Here is a 21426-nt window from a genome sequence, read left to right on the forward strand (position 1 = left end):
TCTGATTTAAGTCATAAGTTTTAACTATTGCTTAGTATCTTTGCTTTACATTAAGTCTTTATTGAGTAGTTTGGTGAGCGAGTCTGTAGGAAATTAAAATCTCAGTGATTCGTTCAAAGAACCTAAGAGGTGAAGAGTAAACTCATGCAGACTTAGATGAAAACATAAGACTGTCATACAGAAAGTACCATTAAGTATTTATCTGAAAGAGTACAGGAAAAAGACATCCCAGGCTTTTTGAGGATTGGGACACGGGAAACAGGATGAATGGCCTGGGAAAGGCTTTTGAGAAAGCCCATGGAACTCGTTAAGGTTTTAAATATGACTCAATTCATATAGCTGGAGAGTAATAGGAAGGAAGAACATTTTAGTGGGAAGAACAGATAGCAGTTGAACAAAAGTAACCATTCTGGTATTATTGTTACCAGTATAGGTGGTCACAGTGATCAAGGCTTCAGTGTCTTAGATGTTTCAGTGCTGAGCTTCTAAGCCAGCTGGTGTCATTCCCTTAAAATCAGAACTGCTGTTTCACTGTTCTGGCGCTCATTTTCTTTGGCTTCTCTTCACTTGGTTTTCTGGCAACTCGTGCTCTTCACCTTGTGCTGTCTGTTGGTTTAAAGCATAAGGGTTTTAAACTTTTTTTCCTCCGTCCCTCTTGACCCTAAAGCACTGAAACACAGGATGGTACCAAAAATAATCCATGTGAATTTTAGATGTCTATATCAAATTATCTAAGAAGTTTACCCCTTTAATTGTTATATCTTTTATTTAAGGGTCTAGTTAAATCAGATGGGCATGCTAATTGGACAGTCTTAACATCCTTGCAAGGAATGTAAACAAAAATTAAACCTTAATATCTGATCATTTTTCTTAGGCATGTCTACTGAAGATGTATTCTAAAACAAATGTACACAGTGCTGTATATCAATTATATCTCAATAAAACTGAAATAAAAATAAACAGAAATGCTTTATTCATCCCCATAGTCAAAGGGACCTAGGCTCCTTCACTCACGGAGTTTATAGTTCAGTGGAGGTAGTTGACCTATGTCCTTATGTAACTGTGTGATACAGTTACGGAAAGTGGTGAAATATCCATGCTGCAGGAGAGGTGGAAATTCAGAGGAGGGAGTGATCCTTTCTCGATTGGAACTAGGAAATGATTCTTGATGAAAGTGGTATTTCACATGGTCTTAGGAAGGCTTGTTTGCGCTCTGTTTGTCCTCTTTGGTAAAGTGTTCAAAGCCTTGGTCCTACTTTTCCCCCCTTCTTATTACTGAGTTCTGAGAATTTTATTTACTTTGGATTCAAGTCCTTTAGCTGATAAATGATTTATAAATAATTTATCCTAATTTATGGCTTATTTTTTCATTCTCTTTGTCTTTGAACAGATATTTTTAATTTTTATCAAATCTAATTCATTGATTTGTTCTTCTGTGGATCATGCTTTTGGAACACTTGCAAACTGTCCAAAGATCCAAAAGGTTTCCCATGTTTTCTTCCCCCCTCCAGATTTTATAATTTTTACATTTAAGTCTGTGATCCGTTTGGAGTTAATGTTTGTAATTGGTGCTGCAAGTTTTTCTGCAAATGTTGCACTTTTTCTGCAAATGGTCCATTTGAAGAAAGGACTATCCTTTCTCCACTGAATTACTTTTGTATCTTTGTTGAAAATCAGTCTCCATGTGGTATGGGTCTGTTCACGGACTTCCTGTTCTTTTCCATTATCTGTTCCATTAATCCATTTGTCTGTTTTGATGCCAATACCATATTGCCTTTATTACTGTATTACTTATAATTAAGTATTGAAATCTGATAGTGGTACTGTTGGTCCTGCAGTTTTTTCTTTTCCAAAATTGTGGTGTCTGCTCTAGGTCCTTTGCATTTCCTTTGCATTTCTGGAAATTTCCTTCCGGATATTTCACCAGTTTCCATAACTGTATCACACAGTTACTGACAAATCATTTTGTCAGTTTCTGCAAATAGGAAACTGACAGAAATCTTACTTAGATTTTTCTTTAATTTCTCTGGTATTTCTAATTTTCAGTGTATTGAGTCTTGCACATCTTTTGTCAGATCTATAAAAATATTTATCTAAGCTATGATAAATAGTTTTTAAGCTTCAGTTTATGATTATAGCTGCTAGTACATAAAATCCAACTGATTTTGTGTATTGAGCTTGTATTCTGCAACCTTGCTTAAACTTCTTTGTGAGTCTAATAGCTTTTCGGTATATTCCATCAGATTTTCTACCTGGATGATCTGTTTATGATGAGAGCCAGCTTTGCTGCTGCTTTTCCAATTGCTTACCTTGTATCTCTTCTTACCTTATTGTATTGGCTGGAACCTCCATGGAATGTAGTGTTGCATATAGAACACAGTGCTGAATAGAGGTGCTGAAAAAGGACATCCTTGTCTTCTTTTTTTAAGGAGAGAAACATTGAATCACCACTAAGTATGATATTAGCTGTGGAATTTTTGTCACTGTCCTTTATTTGATTGAGGAAGATGAATTTCTAGTTTGCTGAAAGTTTTTTCTTTTTTTAATCAAAAATAGTTGTTGGATTTTGAGATTACTGTATGATTGTCCTTTTTTAAAAGTTAATTTGGTGAATAACGTTGATTTCTGAATATTAAACTGACACTGCATTTCTGAAATAAAGCCAGCTTGGTTATGATACATTGTCCTGTTCTTAAAGATGGATGGATTCAGTGTGCTACAATTTTGTTCAGATATTTTGCATCTTACATTCATGGAAGAGATATTGGGGTTTCATTAACTTGCTCTGTTTTTTTGTTTTCTGTTTTCTACTCTGGATACTTATCATTTTCTTTATTCTGTTAACTTAGGGTTTTGTTTGCCTTTTTTCTGGTTTATTAAGATAGAAAACAAGTCATTGATTTCAGAGCTTCTTTTTAAAAATATGCTACATTTAGTTCAAATTATATTTTCTATTTCCATTTATATATTTAATTCAGACGACAAAGGTACTGTCAGATATTATTTGCTATATTAGAAACAGCACTGTGTTTTTTGTTCATTCCCTTATCAGATGTCGTCTTTTTTAATAGAGCTGTTTAGTGCGTAAGTTTCTACCTAGTATTATTTTAACTGTATCTTGTAAATTTTGATACAGTGTATTCATTCCATTTTCTTTTAGTTCAAGATACATTTGTTCTTTGACTTCTTCTTTGAGCCATAAGTGCTTATTATAAGTATGTCATATAATTTCTAAGTATTTGGGGAATTTCCATGGATCTATTGTTGCTTTCAAATTTCATTACCATCAGAAACATTTTTTGTATGACTTGATCCCCTTTAATTGGTTGACATTTGTTTTATGATCCCTAGTATGGTCTGTCCTGGTAAACGTGCTGTGCCCAACTGTGTTTTGGTGGCGTGTTGTCTAAGTGTTTGTTAGGTCAACTTCATGAATAGTGTTCTTTCTGTATTTTTATTGATTTTCTGTCTTCTTGTACTATCACTTATTAAGAGATGATTATGAAATTTTCCAATATAATTGTCTATTTGTTCTTAACAATTCTTTTTTTGCTCCATGTATTTTAAAACTCTTTTGATAGGTGCATGCATGTTCAGAGTGAATATATCCTCTTGATGATTTGACGTCTTTAACATTATAAAGTGACTTTCATTCCTAGTCATACATTCCATCGGTTACAGAATACTTTGTTTCATATTAATATAGCTGTTTCATCTTAGTTTTGATTAGTGTTAGCATGACATATCTTTTTTCAGCCTTTTACTTTTTTTTTTTTAAGTCTTTTACTTTTAATGTATTAATGTCTGTTTGAAATGTGTTTTTTATAGGCAGCATGTAGTTGAATCTTGCTCTCCTTCTTACCCCCAAGTCTGAAAATCTCTGCCTCTCATTTGGGGTATTTAGACCATTTGCGTTTAATATGATTGTTGATATGTTCCAGTTTAAGTTAGGCTGCTGTTTACTTTCTATTTATCTTCTCTGTTACTTGTTCTGCTTCCCCCACTTTTCCTATCTTCTTTGGATTAAATGAATATGTTTTATTGGACTTTTTTTTCTCCTTTGTTGGCTTATTCACTTTAACCCCCCCCCCTTTTTTTTTTAATCAGTGATTGCTTTTTATCTGGTAACAGTCGTATCTGGCTCTTTGCAACCCCATGGACTGCAGCACACCAGGCTTCCCTGTTCATCACCACTCATACTCATGTCCATTGAGTCGGTGATGCCATCCAACCATCTCATCCTCTGTGGTCCCCTTCTCCTCCTACCTTCAGTCTTTCCCAGCATCAGAGTCTTTTCCAATGAGTCAGTTCTTTGCATCAGGTGGCCAAAGTATTACAGCTTCAGCATCAGTCCTTCCAATGTATATTCAGGACTGATTTCCTTTAGGATTGACTGGTTTGATCTCCTTGCAGTCCAAGGGACTCTCAAGAGTCTTCTCCAACACCACAGTTCAAGAGCATCAGTTCTTTGGTGCTCAGCTTTCTTAATGGTCAACTCTCACATCCATACATGACTACTGGAAAAACCATAGTTTTGACTAGATGGACCTTTGAGAGGAAGGTAATGTCTCTGCTCTTTAATGCACTGTCTAGGTTTGTCAAAATTTTTCTTCCAAGGAACAAATGTCTTTTATTTTCATGGCTGCAGTCACCATCTGCAGTGATTTTGGAGCCCCAAAAGATAAAGGCAGCCACTGTTTCCCCATCTATTTGCCATGAAGTGATGGGACTGGATGCCATGATCTTAGTTTTCTGAATTTTGAGCTTTAAGCCAACTTTTTCACTCTCCTCTTCTTCACTTTCTGCCACAAGGGTGGTGTCATCTGCATATCTGAGGTTATTGATATTTCTCTGGGCATCTTGATTCCAGCTTGTGCTTCATCCAGCCCAGCGTTTGGCATGATGTGGTCTACTTTCAAATAATCCTGCCATTTCACATCACATTTAGCATATTGACCATACCACTTAAGTATACTTTCATTTATCTTTTACTGGTCTTTTTACAGCTTTTCATAGAGTTTATATGTGTGTTAGAAACCCCACACTACTTGTTTTTGTTGAAACAGTTCATAATCTTTTAATGAGACTTAACTAACTAGAAACACTCCTACACATCTGCTCATGTTGTTTCCTTTTCTGATGCTCTTCAGTTTTTTGTCTAGGTCCTATTTCTGTCTGCTCTCATTTTCCTTCATCCTCAGTACTTCCTTTAATATTTTCTGTTGTGCAGGTCTGTTAGTGACACATTTTCTCATCTTTTGTATATCTGAAATTGTTTGCATTTTCTTTTGTTTTTGATGGACATTTTCATTGGACGTGGAAATTCTAGGTGATACTTTTTCTTTCCACAATTTACTTACTCCACTGTCTACTCACTTGCATTGTTTCTTCTAAGAAATCTTACTAAATGCTTATCTTTGTTCCTTTATATATAATATATCCTTTGTCCCCTGACTGCCTGTAAGATTTTCTTGTTACCATTAGTTTTGAGCAATTTGATTATGATGTGCCTTTGTGTGATTCTCTTTATGTTTCTTGTGCTTGCAGATTATTGAACCCTCTGTATCTATGAATTTGTAGTTTTTATCACATTTAGAAAATTTCTGACTTTGAAAAAATTGCTTCTGTTCCTACCAGGAATTCTAGTCGTGTATATTACAAAGTTTGAGGTGGTCCCAGTACTAAGTGAATGGCTGTTAATTTTAGATTTTAATTTCTCTTTTTAAAAAGCTGGTTTTTTTTCACCCCTGTGTTGACAGCCAGTTTCAGGTGTTTGAATAGTCAGTTGAAATACTTTTTATTCCTATCTTCAGGTTCACTCTTCTTTTTTTCCTGCAATGTCTAATGTGTTTTTAATCTTAAACTGTAGTTTTATTTGCACAAGTTCTGTTTGTGTCTTTTAAAAAAATGTTTCCCACAATTTTCTTCTTTAGCTATATGAATATGTGGAATGTAGTTATTATAATACCTGTTTTAATGTCCTTAACTACTAATTTTAACAGCTGTGTCAATTCTGGATCAATTTCAGTTGATTATTATTTTCTCATTATAGGTTATGTTTTCCAATGCATCTTTGTATGCTTGGTAATTCTGATTGTGTGCTGGACATTTATGATTTTTTTACTGTATTAATATTAAGTGAGGAGTAGATTTACATCCCTATAAATTTTTGTGACCTTTTTTCTGGGACAGTTACATTTCTTGGAAATAATTTGATCTGTTTAGCTGTACTTAAGGTTTTGTACATGAGACCAGCAGAGCGTTTAGTCTGATTATTCCTCACTGCTGAGAAGATACTACCCCGTGTAAGGTGCTTAATGCGCTCTGAGTGTCTCGATGTTTCACAGTCTGATTGGTGTGCGTGTTGCTTCCACATGCCTTGACCTCTGCTGCACCTCCCTGATCTCCGTCTCTGTCCCCACCTGGTGCTCTCCCTGAGTGCCTGTCTCTGTCCACATTTCCTCCTCTCATGAGGACAACAGCCATACTGGATTAGGGCCCACCATCATGACCTTATCCTTAACTAATTACATCTGCAGTGACCCTGTTTTCAAATAAGATCAGTTCCAAATATAGTCATATTCTTGGTGCTTGGGGGCTAGACTTGCATGTGAGTTTTGCAGGGACACAGTTAGACTGTAACTGCCACCCTCAGCCCGTGTTGTTTCCCAGACATAACACTTGTATGTTCTTAGGTTCTTACCTCTGTTCTTCCCTCAGCTTGGAATGCCCCTTTTCTTTTCCTTTGTTTAATTAAGAACTACCTACTAATCAGAATTAATGTCCATTCACCTTTTACCATAAGTGTTTACGTGGCTGTTTCTTGCACATGCTTGAAAAACTGGAGAAGACTCAAGTTTTGGAATTGTGCTCCAGTTCTTTCTTCCCTCCCCAGTCCAGCCTGTAGTGCTTTATAACTAGTGGTTACTCAAATATGTCAATGAGTGTGTCTAAGCAGACAAGTTGTATACACGAGGCATTTTATGAAAGATTAACAACTTTAGAAAGGTTTGTATTCTGGACTCCTGGAAGCCTCTTCAGGAGGTGGTTATAGTAAGCCAGGCTTGCATTAGTTTACTAAATATTTACTGAGCCTACTAGGTTCAGAACCCCCTTTACTAGGTGTTAGAAATTGAGAGACCTGTGACAGTTGCAGGAGTCTGCCACTCTTCTCATGGAACTTACTGTCCGTGAACGGTTATAAGGTGAAAGAACAGAGATCGTTACGAATCCTAGTAGGAACCCTGGGCAGATCCTAGAGGATGATTAGTCATGAAGGTGTAGAATGAAGAAGAGTACGAGAACATGAAGCAAGCCAGGATGATGGAAGAGTATTGTTAGTGGAAATGGCAGGTTAGGCAGGGGTGTTCTTTTGGCGAGGTCGGGTGGGGGGCATAAATTAGTTAGCTTCTGGATAAATAAGTAGAACCTGTAAGTAGAAATTCCAGATTGCAGAAAGTCCATAAATGAATAGTTAATTGATAGCTGTTGGCCTTGCTTTCCCATGAGCGGGGGAGAGAGCATGAGCAGTTAGCTGCAGGGAGGAGCTGACAGAGTGGACAGCAAGGCTTTTCCGGGTGCGTGCTGCTCTGAAAATACTGGGAGGAAGAGTGGAAGGGCTGCGGAGCTGGGAGCTGATACTGTGGTAATCATTTCTGTTTTGCTGATGAGCAGAGCGGGGCACAGGAAGTTGAGAAGGTACCAGAGGACATGGCTAGGGAATGGTGCAGCTGGAATTTGAACTGGGCATTGAGGCGCAGGGATCTGTGCTGTTAGGCAGTACTCTGTGCTGCCTCTAAGGTATGAGGTTTCTCATAAGGGAACTGCAGCGTGTTACAGAGTTAGAACCTGTCAGCCTCACTTTCTCTTAATGAAGGTCGGCGTGAAAATAAATAGAGGGAAACCAAAGCAATTCTATTAAATTTCTACAACTTACGAGCAACAATGGGACTCTGTATGGTCAGTTAGTAGCTAACGGATGTTCTGTTAGATGTCAGGTAGTTTGAGAAACCAGTGAACATTTACTGTGCCAAGCGTTTCCTCTTGTTGGTAAGTGTATGTTAGTGGATAAGACGGAGTCCTTGCTAACGTGGAGCTTATATTCTAATGGCTAAAGATAACCTCGCAAACATCTAAACCTGTGGATGGTTGGGGGAGGTGCAGTTTTTGCCAGAAAGGCCCTCAGGAATGGTCTCTCCAAGGGTGTTCTTTATTTCAGCTTTATTTGACTTGTTTTAAATGAACCCACGTGTCTGTGGGGTATTCTGGTTTATAGTGCCAACCGCAGTCCTGCATAAAATCTTGCATGCCTATTCTTGTATCCAGGACAATTTACTGTTTTTTCCCACTTGGAGTAGAGGAATGATAGTTGTCCATAGGAAAGCCAAGGGAGTTCTGTGTAAAAGAGTGGTCATTTCTAATCACTGTCCGTTTCCTCATAGACCCAGTGAGAGGGTGGGAACTTGGCACCCTGCTCTTGGCAGTGTTAACACTCTTAATATCATTCCTTTGGGGCTAAGGACTCCCCTGCGTTGAAAACAGTGAGTAGGCTTCGCCACCACAGATGTCTTTGGCATTAAGAAGAGAATGCAGTGTCGTGCGGGGAATCCTTGCCAGTGCCTGTACATGTCATCCATGTTTCTTGATAGTTACTGTGGAAGAAGATTTTATAACTAAAGCTTTTGAAAAAGTTTTCCTGAGCCCTAGTCCTCTCAGTTCCCTTGTTTTTGCATAAAATGGATTATAGGTGCACTTACCTAACCATATCTCTGAGACATAGTCATGATAAACTTTTTTCTAAAACATGTTTAAATAAATACATTAGTATTAAATAGTGTAGTGGGTGCAGCTCAGGAAACAAAGAGGACAAGTTGCGTTTTTTAGAAACTCAAAATCAAAATAGCCTATTCGGATCCTTGAGGGCTTTTAAAAGACATTTTAATTGACATTAGTTTTCTATTCAGTATGGGCTTCCCAGGTGGCGCTGCTGCTGCTGTTAAGTCGCTTAAGTCGTGTCCGACTCTGTGCGACCCCATAGACGGCAGCCCACCAGGCTCCCCGTCCCTGGGATTCTCCAGGCAAGAACACTGGAGTGGCTTGCCATTTCCTTCTCCGCAGGTGGCGCTAGTGGTAAAGAATGCACCCTCCAGTGCGGGAGCCGTAAGAGACCTGGTTCGATCCCTGGATGGTGAAGATGCCCTGGAGGAGGGTGTGGTAACCCATGCAGTGTTCGTGCCTAGAGAATGCCGAGGAAAGAGGAGCCTGGTGGGCTACAGTCCATAGGGTTGCAAAGAGTTGATAGTTAAGGGGAAAATTGCTACTTTTTTCTAGCTATAAAATACTAGTATTCTGGCACTTGAGAATTCATAGCATGAAGGCTTTTAAATCTTCACCTTTGAAATTGGGTGGTGTTTTAGAGTTTACAAAGTGTGTTCACATGTGTTAGCTCACGTGACCCTCTCATAGGTGTTCGAATGCTGTGTCATCCCCGCTTTATAGGAAGTGCGACTGGGCCTTGAGGAAGGCCAGATCACACTGAGAGCTGGTAGACCTGGGGCCAGACTCCATTTGCTCCCTCCAGGGCAGTGTTGGCTCTACGCTTGTCCTTCTCGCTATGGAAGTGGCACGCCCAGGATCGGTGGAGGGTGGGCTCCTCGGTGCTCCCTTGGGACCTGCTGCGTGGCGCTCTGAGTCACACTGCTCCTCTGGGTGATACTGTTGTGTGCCTTGTTGTTAGCGCTGGTCCGCCTTGTCAGTGATGGTGATGGCCTGGCCGGGGGCCGGAGGGCGCCTGCTGTTCGGCTGTGGAGCCTCAGTTTACGTATAATCATCTTTCTCCTCTCCTTGTAGCAGAAATTGGTTCTTTTGTGTCCCCCTCCTTCCTGAGTCTCAGGAGGTGAGTTATTAATCGTTGAGCCTGGCAGTGATGTTTTTGAGTGCCATTACGTGCCCATTCACTGAAGATCTGTCAGTGGATGAAGCAGCGGTTCCATCCTTAAGGGCCTTGTTTTATAGTTGGGGATCAAAGAAATAATAACACAAACTCATGTGTTATACAGACAGTGCATAGATACACTTTACTGTGTGAATCTGTCATATGTAGACGCGTAAGTGGGTGTGTGTATGACAATTCCAGGGCGCCTCGTGCTAGCCTCCAGGTTGCCTCTGGAGCCTCCAGACCCCATCTCCAGCCCATTGCCTCCTTTTCTGTAAACACTTCGCCCACTCCGGCTGTGTCCTCTGTGGCTGTTCTGTGTCGAGAAGACAGAGCTGATAGCTGCAGCAGAGGCTGTGCTTGGCAAAGCCTGGTGTGTTCATACCCAGGCTCTAAGAAAAAGTCGACTGACCTTGCTCCAGGTTTGCTAGCCATTGTATTGGCAGGTACTGGCTCAGCTTCGGAGTTGGAAAGTGTGGCTGATTTGGGAAGCTGACTGAGATGACGGATGTGGAGCTTTGGGGTGGAGAGGGTGGTTGCCACCGTCCAGGTGTGGGATGAGGTGGGGTATTTCCAAAGGTGGAGGTGACTGAGTCAGTTTTGTTTTGAAGTAGGGAACCTTTCATGCTTTCAGAAGAGCTTTTGCTGTTGGTGTGTTCTAGTAAGTGTGACTTGTATGTGATGATTTTAAAAATGGGCATTAAAATGATATGATTAAAGTGTATATAAATTAGATGAGGAGAGTTGCTCCTGTTTCCCCAGGTTTCCACTCGAGAAATACTTGTCATTAAGGGCTGTTACGGATTTCCCTTCTGTCTAAATATGCTCTTCTACTCTAGAGTTTTTTAAAAAATCTGTTTTCCTTTCATTTTCTTTCACATTGTGACTCCTTAGCTGACTTGGTTCCTCAAAATGCAGAGATTTCGGAAGGATTTTAGTAGAGGTCCCCCTGTCAGTCAGTGAGCTGACACTGTGGGTAATTTTTTAGGAAGGATTTTAGTAAAGGCCTCCCCATCAGTCGATGAACTGATGTTGGGCTTTGGAAATGATGCTTTCATGCCAAGTAGTAAAGTACTTTGGACTCTATCATCACTGTTCTAAAGCACAGAAATCTAATCAGAATCCTTGTTCTAGTGGAGGAGCGCCTTAATCTGATAACCTGGGAAATCTTTGAAAAATATTGATGCTTGGTCCCCATTTCAGACCTAAATGAATCCAGATCTTTAGAGGTTGAGATGACGTGTATTTTTAAAAGCCCCCCAAGTGAGCTATTGAGTAGGTAGCACTTCGTATAACTTTGTTTTCATAATGTTTTTACATGCTTGTAGTATATATAATTGACGGTTTATCCTGGAAAAGTATGCTCAATTTTTCTGAACACAAGTACTGAACAGAGGAGGGAAATACATATAAAACAGGAGTTGTTGCATTTGAGTTGAAGATTCACATGCATTGACTCCCACCCACCCTCTGCGTTGTACTTATTCACCGGGAAAAATTCTCTCCTTTCAAAACCAAACATACATTTCTTAATTCGGGTGGTAGCTTTGTATTAGTCCAGATCCTTACTAATGGGAAGGGCATACTGCTGATCATTGCTTTCAAATTGAGAAATAACATTTCTTTTTTTAAGTATGTGCTAGCCTCTCTAGGTAGATACCACTTTGTGTATTCATTATGGTAGGCTAAAAGATATAACAACATCCCTAACAAATCAGCGATTTTAGTTCAAAAGTTTATTTCTGGTTCATACAGTTGCCCAGTGACTACACACCGGGGTAACTGCTCTATACAGCTATTCAGGGACCAGACTCTGGACATTTTTCTCAGCTTACATGTGGTGTCCAAAGGTCACCCTGGCTCTGGCATTCAGTCATGGCACTGGGAAAGAGCATGGCAGTTTGCATGGGAGGTTTTATGGGCCAGGCTGGTGGTGCCACACATCACTTCTGGTGCCATTCCATTGGGCAGAGCCTAGTCGCACCCTTGTCCCTGTGGCAAATGCGGCCACCGTAAACGTCACCAGCAAGACCTTGATTTAGTTTTAGGTAATTTTTTCTCTCATCTTTCCTTTTCTCCATGATACTGCTGAATTACTGCTCCCATGATACGCACCCCCCGCCCCCTACAATGTTGGGCGATTGTTCCTCCGGGTCCTTTATGTGTGACGGTTCTTGGATGCAGACAACAGAAACTCAGGCTCGGCAAATATAGGCAGACAATGAATTTCATGGAAGGCTGTAAGTCTGTTTACCGAATTGTTTGGGAAAATAAGTAGGAACCAAGTGGCCGGCAGCAGAGGACACAGTCTGATCAGGCCACAGTCTGGTCTGGTTAGGATGCCACTCCTGGCACCTCTCAGTCTGTCCCCTCCCCACCGGGAGTGCCCTCACAGTTCCTGCACCTCCAGGAGGGACCGTTCAAACTGGGGTCCCTAGCAAAACCCCAGCTACCAGGGAGTGAGGAGGAGCCAAGTTCTGTTGCTGTTCTCCTTTTATGGTAGGAGCGTGGATTTCTTTGTCTTCTGTGAGTCCCGCAGACTGTGGTGGGTGTCCAGAGACCAAGTGACCAGAAAGCGACAGATGCCTACGTCAGGGCTTTTTTATCAGGAGAAGATGTCCTGTCCTGGGGTGTCAGACAGGAGCTTGTTCCAGGCTTGATTTTACCTCTGACCTTTCTGGACAAGTTGGTACAACTCTGGGTTGCAGGTGGCCCCTCTGTAAATTGAGGTTGGGAACTTGATGTCTGTTAATGTTTGTTGATCCACTCACTCACTGAGTAACATACTTACTGAGCATCTTTGTGCTGGCGTGAAAGAGGTGAGTGAGAGAGACAGTCTGGCCTTGTGGTCCAGCGATGCGCATAGGAATCGTTCTGATGCAGTGAAGAGTGGGAGGGCAGCTCATGAGGATCCCCTCGTCCACCCTGGAGGGCTGTGGGCAGGGGGTTCCTGGGTCTCTCTTAGTTTCCTGCACTCATTCACTTATTAAGTGTCTGCTGTAAACCTTGGCATTGTTGTGTTTAGGAGAATCTGTGAACAGAAAGACCAGTACTCCCTCAAGGGTGCTGATTGTAAGGACCCGTTGATGCTCCCGCACGGACCGTGCTTGCAGTGCTCGTAGCAGAGAGGAGAACTGATGTGCTCGCTTCGAGGCTCTGGGGACGCTCCTAAGAGCAGGTGACGTGAGACTGGGCTTTGAAGGCTGAGTTCAAGATTTCAAGTGGAAGTCGTCCAGTCATGTCCACTTCCTTGCAACCCCAATTCTCCAGGCCAGAATACTGGAGTGGGTTGCCTTTCCCTTCTCCAGGGGACCTTCCCAACCCAGGGATCGAACCCAGGTCTCCCTCATTGCAGGCAGATTCTTTACCAGCTGAGCCACAGGGGAACCCCTCAAGATTTCCTCAAGGAGCAGGAAAGAGGAGAAAAAGAGAGTACTCCAGACAGAGGGTCCGCTTCTGCTCAGACACTGTTGGTTCAACTCAGAGGAAGGATGTGTAGTGGGAGGATGGGATGGGAGACCTGGGTGCTCTGATGTCTCATGGTGTTGATCTGGGAACTTTTTTAAGGAAGCGATTTGACAGCAGTGATGAGGAGGTGCAGGTACTACTGTAGAATCCCCCTTCCCCCCAACACTTGGGAAGATAAGATCTTAACAAAGAGTAAAGCAATAAGTGTATGAGTTTGTGAGACATTCCTGAGGCCAGGGTTCTAGAATGTAGTTGGATTGTGTGTGCACAGGCAGAAATGAGAGGTGGAAATGGGAGCATGAGGCCTCTGAGGTCTCCAGCTTGAGTGGATGGATGCGGGGGTGCAGCCTGTGGAACGGGGTTTCACTTGGCAGCCCCGTCTGCTCCAGCCTGGGCAGACATAGCGTGCCTTCTGACCGGGTTCTGGCTGGACCCAGTGCTTTCTGTCCTGTGTGAATATTGGTGTGTGCCCCACGTGGCCACTGCCAGTCTGCTTGAGTGTGGGCTTGGGGGGAAACGCAGCTGCCTTTTCTCTTGTGTGAGGGATGGGAAGTGGAGAGCAGACACAGCTCCCTGCCACATCCAGTTTCTCTTTTCCTTGTCTCATTTCCTTCAGAACACGAATCTGACATTTTTTCTGATATTACGGGGTTCACTTACTGTCTGAGGACTGCTACTTTCCCCCAGCCAGCAATCAAATGCAGACTCCAGGAAGACAGAGACTTTGCCCTTTGTCTTCTTGTTTATGTCCTTAATGCTGAGGACTTTATCTAGAACAGTGCTGTCCGGTAGGGTATAAGCCTGTCATGTAATTTAAGTTTCTAGGAGTCACCATCTAAAAAAATAGAAAAAAGAAACATTAATGTAAAGTTTGGTAAAATGTTTTATTTTACCAAATATATCTGAAAAATATTATGTTAAAGTTAAAAATTATTGGGATAGTTTACATTCTATTATTCTGTGCTCCATCCTTGAAGTCTTGTATATTATACATTTACAGCCCGTCTTGGTTCCCCCTAGCTGCTTTTCAGGCCCTGAGTAGCCGTCTGTGACTAGTGGCTGCCGTGTTGGACAGCTTAGGTGTAGAGCATAGTAGGGGCTCAGTAAATATTCGTTGACTGAAAGAGTTAGAAGATAGATTGATCATGAAGAGGGAATGAAGAATCCAGGAAGGATTTTAACAGTGAGGAAATGGAGCCTGTTTATATGCTGGACAGAACTGGAAGGGAGAGGTGGATGATGGTAGGAGAGAGAGGGGCTCTTTGATGGAAGCAGTTCCCCGGAGGACGGCCCGAGGGTGTTTGGAGATGGGCTCTGGCAGCCCCGGGAGGAAGGAGAAGGGAAGGGCTGCTATCTTAAGCTCCTCTGAAGAGGTATGTTCTTCAGTGATATTGTAAGAAACCCAGATCCACTTAGTTTAGCATAAACTTCTAATTGAAATTGTGTTATAACGATTCCTTCCTCTCATTTTAGGCATTAGATTGTTGAGAGTTCCTTAACCTTGAGAGTGGTTTCCCTAAAGACTTACAAGAAGAAAGAATCGAATCATTAGGCTTAATAAAATGCTGTATGCCAAGTACTTTTGTCGTTCAGTCGTGTCCACCTCTTTGTGACCCTAGAACTGTAGCCCACCAGGCTACGTATCCTTGGGATTTTCCCGGCAAGAATATGGGAGTGGGTCGCATTTCTTTCTCCAGGGGACTGTCAAGTATACCTCAATTTAAAATTTTTTTTTAATTAAAAAAGGAAAGGAAAATAAAAACATCTTTATAGGTGGGAAGTGGGAAGAAGTGTTAGTGGCATGTATCAATGTTTTTACTTTGGTGTGTCATTCAACTAAAAAAAGAAATGTTTTATGTGTTAAAATTAAATCTAGTTTTTTAGCATTGTGATTATATTTGAAGTTGAAAAAATTTTTTGTACTGTACATGTCTGAATGTAAAATAATTTTCCCAAACATATTTTCAGTCCTTACATATTTGAGTCCTTAAACAGTCTTTTACATTATCTCCTCTGCTGTGGCACATGCTGTGTAGACTGCTCATTTCTTTACTTTGAGTAATCGAGGCCTCTTTAGGATGACGCGTAAGCCTGTTTCAGTAGTAGTTTGGGATGCTCATAAACATCATTGGATGTCATAAATCTGTTCAAAGTGAGGCAGAGAAATTTAACACAGATGTTTAAGGTTATGACCTCGTGTTTTCAGGAGCTGATGTTGTACATAATACTTTTAAAGACCATTTTTAAAAGTACTATAATTAGAAAGTCTTTAAAATACCTTAGAAGTTAAGATTATGTGCTCTGGAAAACCTAGGTGACTTTAAGGACAGGAAACTGGTATTGAAGATTGGGAGCATGCTTCGGACCATAGTGTGGTGGATACCCCTCATATACAGAGAGAACTATGCACAGACACCTTCAGAGGTCTTGTGACCTCCAGACCACCACAGTAAAGTGAATTGCACAATTTTTTATTTTTCAGTGCGTATAAAAGTTGCGTTTATACTATACTGTCATCTGTTAAGTGTGCGGTAGCATTATCTTTTTAAAAAGTGCATACCTTGATTTAAAAAATAAAATACAAAACCCCCCAATTACAGTAGTAAAGTCAGAGATCGCAGATCACAATAACAAATGTAGTAATAATGAAAAAGCTTGAAATACTGTAAGAATTACCACAAGGTGATAGAGAGCCATGAAGTGAGCAGGTGCTGTTGGAAAAATGACGCTGATAGACTCGCTTGACTGGGGTTCCACAAGCCTTCAGTTAATGAGACCCACAGTATGTGCGAGGCGCAGGGAGACAAGGCACGCTCGTGGTCCTGGTCGGACTGGGAGACGCAAGCCCTCCTTGGCGTGGGGACCGTCGTGTGTGCTTGACTGAGGTCTGCTCAGGCAAATGCGCTGTCGAGGCTGGAAGTGACTGGGGCGGTGGTTGGTCACCGTGTTCAACGTTTTATTCTGCCCAAGCCTCCAGAGCAGCTTGGGTTCAGACCTGTCAGAAACAGAGGCGCTCTAGGAAGACGCTTCAGAGACGGGAAAGAAAGCAGAGTGATGCGTATATTTTAAAGAAGCCCCACATGGATGGTGCGAGCCCCCTGTGTGTGACACGGGGGTGTGTGTCGGACGGAGCGGCTGTCGGTCCAGGTGGCGTGTTTTCCCCATTGTCACATGGTTCACCTCAGAACCTGGACCAGAACCCTAGGCTCTTCCTCCCCTCATCAGTTTTTGGGTTTTTTTTCCCTCCTCCTCTGCACCCATTTCCTTCTCCTTTTATTGTTGTTGTACCTTTTTTTCCTTTCTGTTTTCAACAAAGTGTAACCGTCGTGTGCGTGATAGCGTGAACACTGCTGAGATGTACGAGACCGCAGTCTTGGATCAAATCACACTGCCTTTAAGGAGGTACGCTCACTCAGCTAGTGCCCTTCTCAGACGTTCCCAGTCACCACTGTTTCCCAAGTCACCGAGACTCAAAACGTCGCAGTCGGTTTTGAAACCGACTTGTCTCTCATCTTCCATCTTTACGTAAGTTTTTAAGTCCTGTCATTTCTGTCTCACGGTGCCTGTTCTCACGTCTTCCTTTCCATTTTCGACAATAGCCTCCTAAAGACTCTCTCAGTCCTTGCTCAGACGGTTGAAACGAGCCCCTAGTTGCTCTCTGCTTAAGGTTTTCCGCCTCCGTCCATCTTGCACATCACTGTGCTGTGATCAGCTTGAGCAACAAGACATTTTTCGAGCACTTACCCTGTGCCCAGTACCGTTCTAAATTAATCTTTAATTTTCATCATGGTCTTGAGGTTCAAGCACTGTTACTAACCCATTCTGCAGATGGAAAGGGAGACACAGATTGAATTATCCACTCAGTAGCTAGGTAGTAAGTGGCAGAATTGAATCCAGACCCTGCCAAGTGTTCCTTGCTGTAGTTGAAAACAGCTGGAGTGGCATCCCTCCTGGCCGCCTCTTCCCTGGTTTACAGATCCCGTCTCTTACCTGGCAGCAAGACCCTGGTCCAGCCTACCGTTCTGTCCATCAGCTCCCTCCTGTCTGTATTCTCTGGCTAAGCTTGAAGGGACATTTGAGTGGTGGTTCGGAAGGGCGGTGGGCAGGCCGAGCTGCAGAGTGAGGAGTGGAGGGTGTGCCTGGCAGGTGGGGCTAGAGCCTGGGGAGCCCCCCCGCTCCCTGGGGTGGGCACTGCAGGTGCGACCTGGGGTGGACAGTGCCCGCTGCCCGCCTCGTCTTCTCTAAGGGTCTTCATGAGCGCCTCACAAAATCTGTGGGGGCTGGGGAACTGGCTCTCTTAAAAGGTGTTTGTAAAGTTTGACGTGACGTTTATCCGTTTCTCCTAGATTCCTTTTAAACTGCCCTCCCTTCCGGCCACAGCCATTGGTTTGTCTCTTGACATGGACTCGGGCAGGGACGTGCGCAGGCAGGGTGCTGTTTCTAGCCTGTCTGCTTCCTGCCCGGTCCGTTTGTCTTCGCTCCTGTGCGAGGACGTGGCAGGCTGCTCTTGCAGGCGGGGTCTCTCGTGCCTCTCGAGTGCTTGCCTGCCCCCTTGGTCTCCGAGGCCTGGATTGCGATCAGGAGAGAGGACCCTGCCGGTCCCGGGTTGTTCCCAGTGACGAGCGCGAGCAGGGGCCCACACTTAAGGCCCCTCGAGCTGCTGGACTTCAGGTTCTTTCTGTGCGAAGAAGGGTAACAGTTGCTGCAATAAAGCCACCCAATTCATGGAGCTTGCGTGGATCTGAGGCATACTAGGGCAAGATTGGCATTGGAAGAAGAGTTGAATGAATGTAGTTACTATTTTTTTTCTTTTTTTTTTTACTGTTTCTTTAGTTGTGAGAAACTGCTGACAGCATTCTGGTAAAGGGTCATAGAAACCTGCTTGATTGTACTGTTACTGCTAGGGTATCATGTTGGGTTTGGAAAAACGTACCTGTTTGAGAGGTAGATCGTGAAATCTCATTGTTATTTGTTGACTTCTTGACTTGAGTGAGTTTGAGGGTTTTCCCATATGCTTATTGTTGGTTTGTGAGAATTGCATTTTTTGCCTGACTTTTTCTGGGGGGTGGGGGAGATTTTAGTTTTATTAATTACATCATTAGACAGCTTTATATATTTAAACATATTGTATAACATTTTGGACAGTAACATTTTCCAGACTGTTTTCATTTGACATGGAACTCAGATGCAAATTTTAAACACTTTTCTGCACAGTGGATATGGAAGAGGGAAAACTACTGATGAGCTCTAAAATGATGTATTTATTTATAAATAAATATACTTTTATATAAATATATTATACTGCATAAATATACTTTTAATGAAAGGTTACTTTTTTATATTTGATTACATTTTATAACCTCTGTTAACAAGTTGCTCAGTGCTTAACTTTTGACAGTGTCTTTGGTCAGATGAATATCTTGCCTTTTGGGCATTTGGTAATGGAAAATCCCCGTAAATATACTGTGTTTTAATTGGAATCACAAAGCCAAATGATTGCCTCACTGGATAATTTTAAGTATTATGCTGCAATTCAATATAGGTACCCAACCAAGTACTTAGCTAGATTTAAAAATATCTTGTATGTTTAACAGCTGTCTAGCGAGAACTAAAAAAGAGTGAGGAGAGGAGTATGTGTATGGTTCTCCCCTTTTCTGCCTAGCATTGGAGAGGGAAGAAGTTTTAAAAAGTGTGTGTGTGGTGTGTTTTTTTTCCCCTCTCAGCTGCTGTTGCTGTGTGTGTTCTGGGAGAAGGCAGAGGCAAAGATGAGGGAAGGCTCGGGTCGGCTTTCCTTCCAAAGAGGGTTAGTGTCCCTGCAGCTCGGTGGCTTCTCCAGACACTCGTTAAAGCGGCATGGTCGTGGCGCAGCTGGAGGTGGCAGCAGCCGGTGGCAGGTGACGTCCCCGCCAGTGTCGCATTCCTCGCTGCCTCGTTCTGTGTCTGGTTCTTCTTGCTGGAGGGCAGGGCAGCTGAGCGGCAGTGTTCACCTTTTTAACAGCTTTGTAATATTTCAACTTTTAGATGGGTTGTAATATATCGTCTCTCTTCCTTTTGTGTATCCAGATTTCTGGAAGGCAACTGTAGTGTGTGTGGGCCCTGGCAAAGTTGCCGTCAAGAGATCTCAAGAAAAAGGCTGAAATGGGGTGGGGGAGGGAGCATCTTTGGGTAATTCAGGTTTTAATTGTGTGAACGTAGTCATATATTGTGTGTATAAAAGGTTTGAAGTTTTTTAAAAATAGTATTTTGCTATGTATCTAGCCACCATTTATTAAAATGTGTCATTTAAGCTCTAAACAGAAGACTTTTGAGCACAACCTTTTCTTCCCTCTGTCTGTGATCTGTGTAACATTTCAAATCCATGGCATTTTACAAGGGAAGGAATGCTTTGCATTTACGTGACTGGACAAGACGATGAACCACCTCCTTTCACGTATGAGGAACCTGACTTATTTGTTACCATATTGCGTGCGTGCGGGTGTTAAGGCAAGTGAGAGGAAGTCTTCAATCCTAGTTCAGTGTATTTCTGTGGAGCAAGCTGGGCTTTCCAGGTATATCTTCATTTTCCCTGTTTCATAAATGAGTTTGTTACATTTGCCTGTGATGGAGGTATTGGAGATCTGGAAAGCAGAGCCCAAGACCACGGGGCTTCACAGAGGTGGTTATGAGCAACTTGAGATGGGCCGTTCCATCTAGATGGGTTCAGTGTTCTTGAACTGTCCCACGGATGACTCTGACCTGAGAAGGAGGTGAACGAAAACCCCAGCTCCTGACTGGGAATCATGGGGTGTGGCCTTCACTGAGTGCACAGGTCATGTTACTGCTAGTGAGGCTGAATTTAACTGTTCGCCGCACTGTCTGCTGCCGCTAACCCTGTTTCAGGTGGGTGTATCTGCTAAACCGTAAATAAGGGTATGTCGCCTGACGGGTACGCACATGAGGACAGCTGTCCAGCCTTGGTTGCTGTCATCGGAGGACACGCTGGATTCTCAGATCTGACTTACTGTCTGTCTGAGTGATCGTTTCTTAGCCTGCTTGAAAGAAGTGTTTCTTGGTTACAACTTGTAGAGTTTGTCAGTTTGCATCATTTCTGTAAAACTTCAGGTATCTTTCTTTATTTATGAAAGTTAATTTTACTGAAGGCCAAATGACTTCAGTTCACTTGTAAATCCTTCAGCTCCACCAGTGTCAGCATTCATCCAAGCACTCCAGGCGGGACTTGTTATTTGTTCACTTTTGTTAGCAGGCAGATGCCTGCTGGAGCAGCGGCACTGTCCCACGTAGATCTTCTTGACTCTGGAAATATATTCTCAAGTGATAGTAGAATGTTTCTTCTTTAATAGGAGCTTGGTCTCATTCAGCCAGACAAGTTACCTGTTGAATAAATCATGTCATTCTCATACCGTGGCTAGAAGGAGATACATGTAAGTGAGGTCCTGTGTTTATATGTGGCGCTGTTTCTGTGTTGAGACACGGATACAGGTGGGAAAGGCCCCTGGGGCAGCTGTTGTCTCATCGCTCTTCCCTGTGCAGAGACCTGGGTTCTGCTCATTCACAAGGCGTCCTGTCCTGCCCCTCTGCAGGGCTGTCTGGTGAAACAGCATCTCAAATTAAACCACCAGAAAGGAGCTTGCTTTTGGTTTCCCCAGAGGACTGAAGTAGGGTGGGGGGAACAGGTTAGAGGCTGTAGAGATTTGAAACAGTTATAAGCCAACAAGAATCATTTCTCTACCATTGTGAAGATAAACAATTTTTAAAAAATAATTGCATTTACCTCAACCTTAATTTGCCTCAAAAGCATGTTTGTGAGCATTTTGTACAAGGGGCCATTGTTTTGATTGTTGCTTTCTTTAGCATGTAACTTTGCTAGTAAAGTTTTAGTTTTCAGTTTTTAAAAAGTTTTGTCACAGTCATTTACGATCAACTGTTGGAGAAAGCAATGGCACTTGAAAGGAGGAGGAGGTATCAAAGGGAAGGATATCCTCCTCCAATTTGATACCTCCTCCTACAATTTACAATCAATTGTC

General features: G+C 42.4%; 1 protein-coding gene across 4 annotated transcripts in view; it reads left to right on the forward strand.

The window, feature by feature from the left end:
- Nucleotides 1-21426, forward strand: part of DYRK1A (dual specificity tyrosine phosphorylation regulated kinase 1A) — a 144581-nt gene that overhangs the window by 66917 nt on the left and 56238 nt on the right. The window lies entirely within an intron of this gene.

The sequence above is a fragment of the Bos javanicus genome, chromosome 1 (assembly GCF_032452875.1).
Source record: "Bos javanicus breed banteng chromosome 1, ARS-OSU_banteng_1.0, whole genome shotgun sequence".
Classification (NCBI taxonomy): Eukaryota; Metazoa; Chordata; class Mammalia; order Artiodactyla; family Bovidae; genus Bos; species Bos javanicus.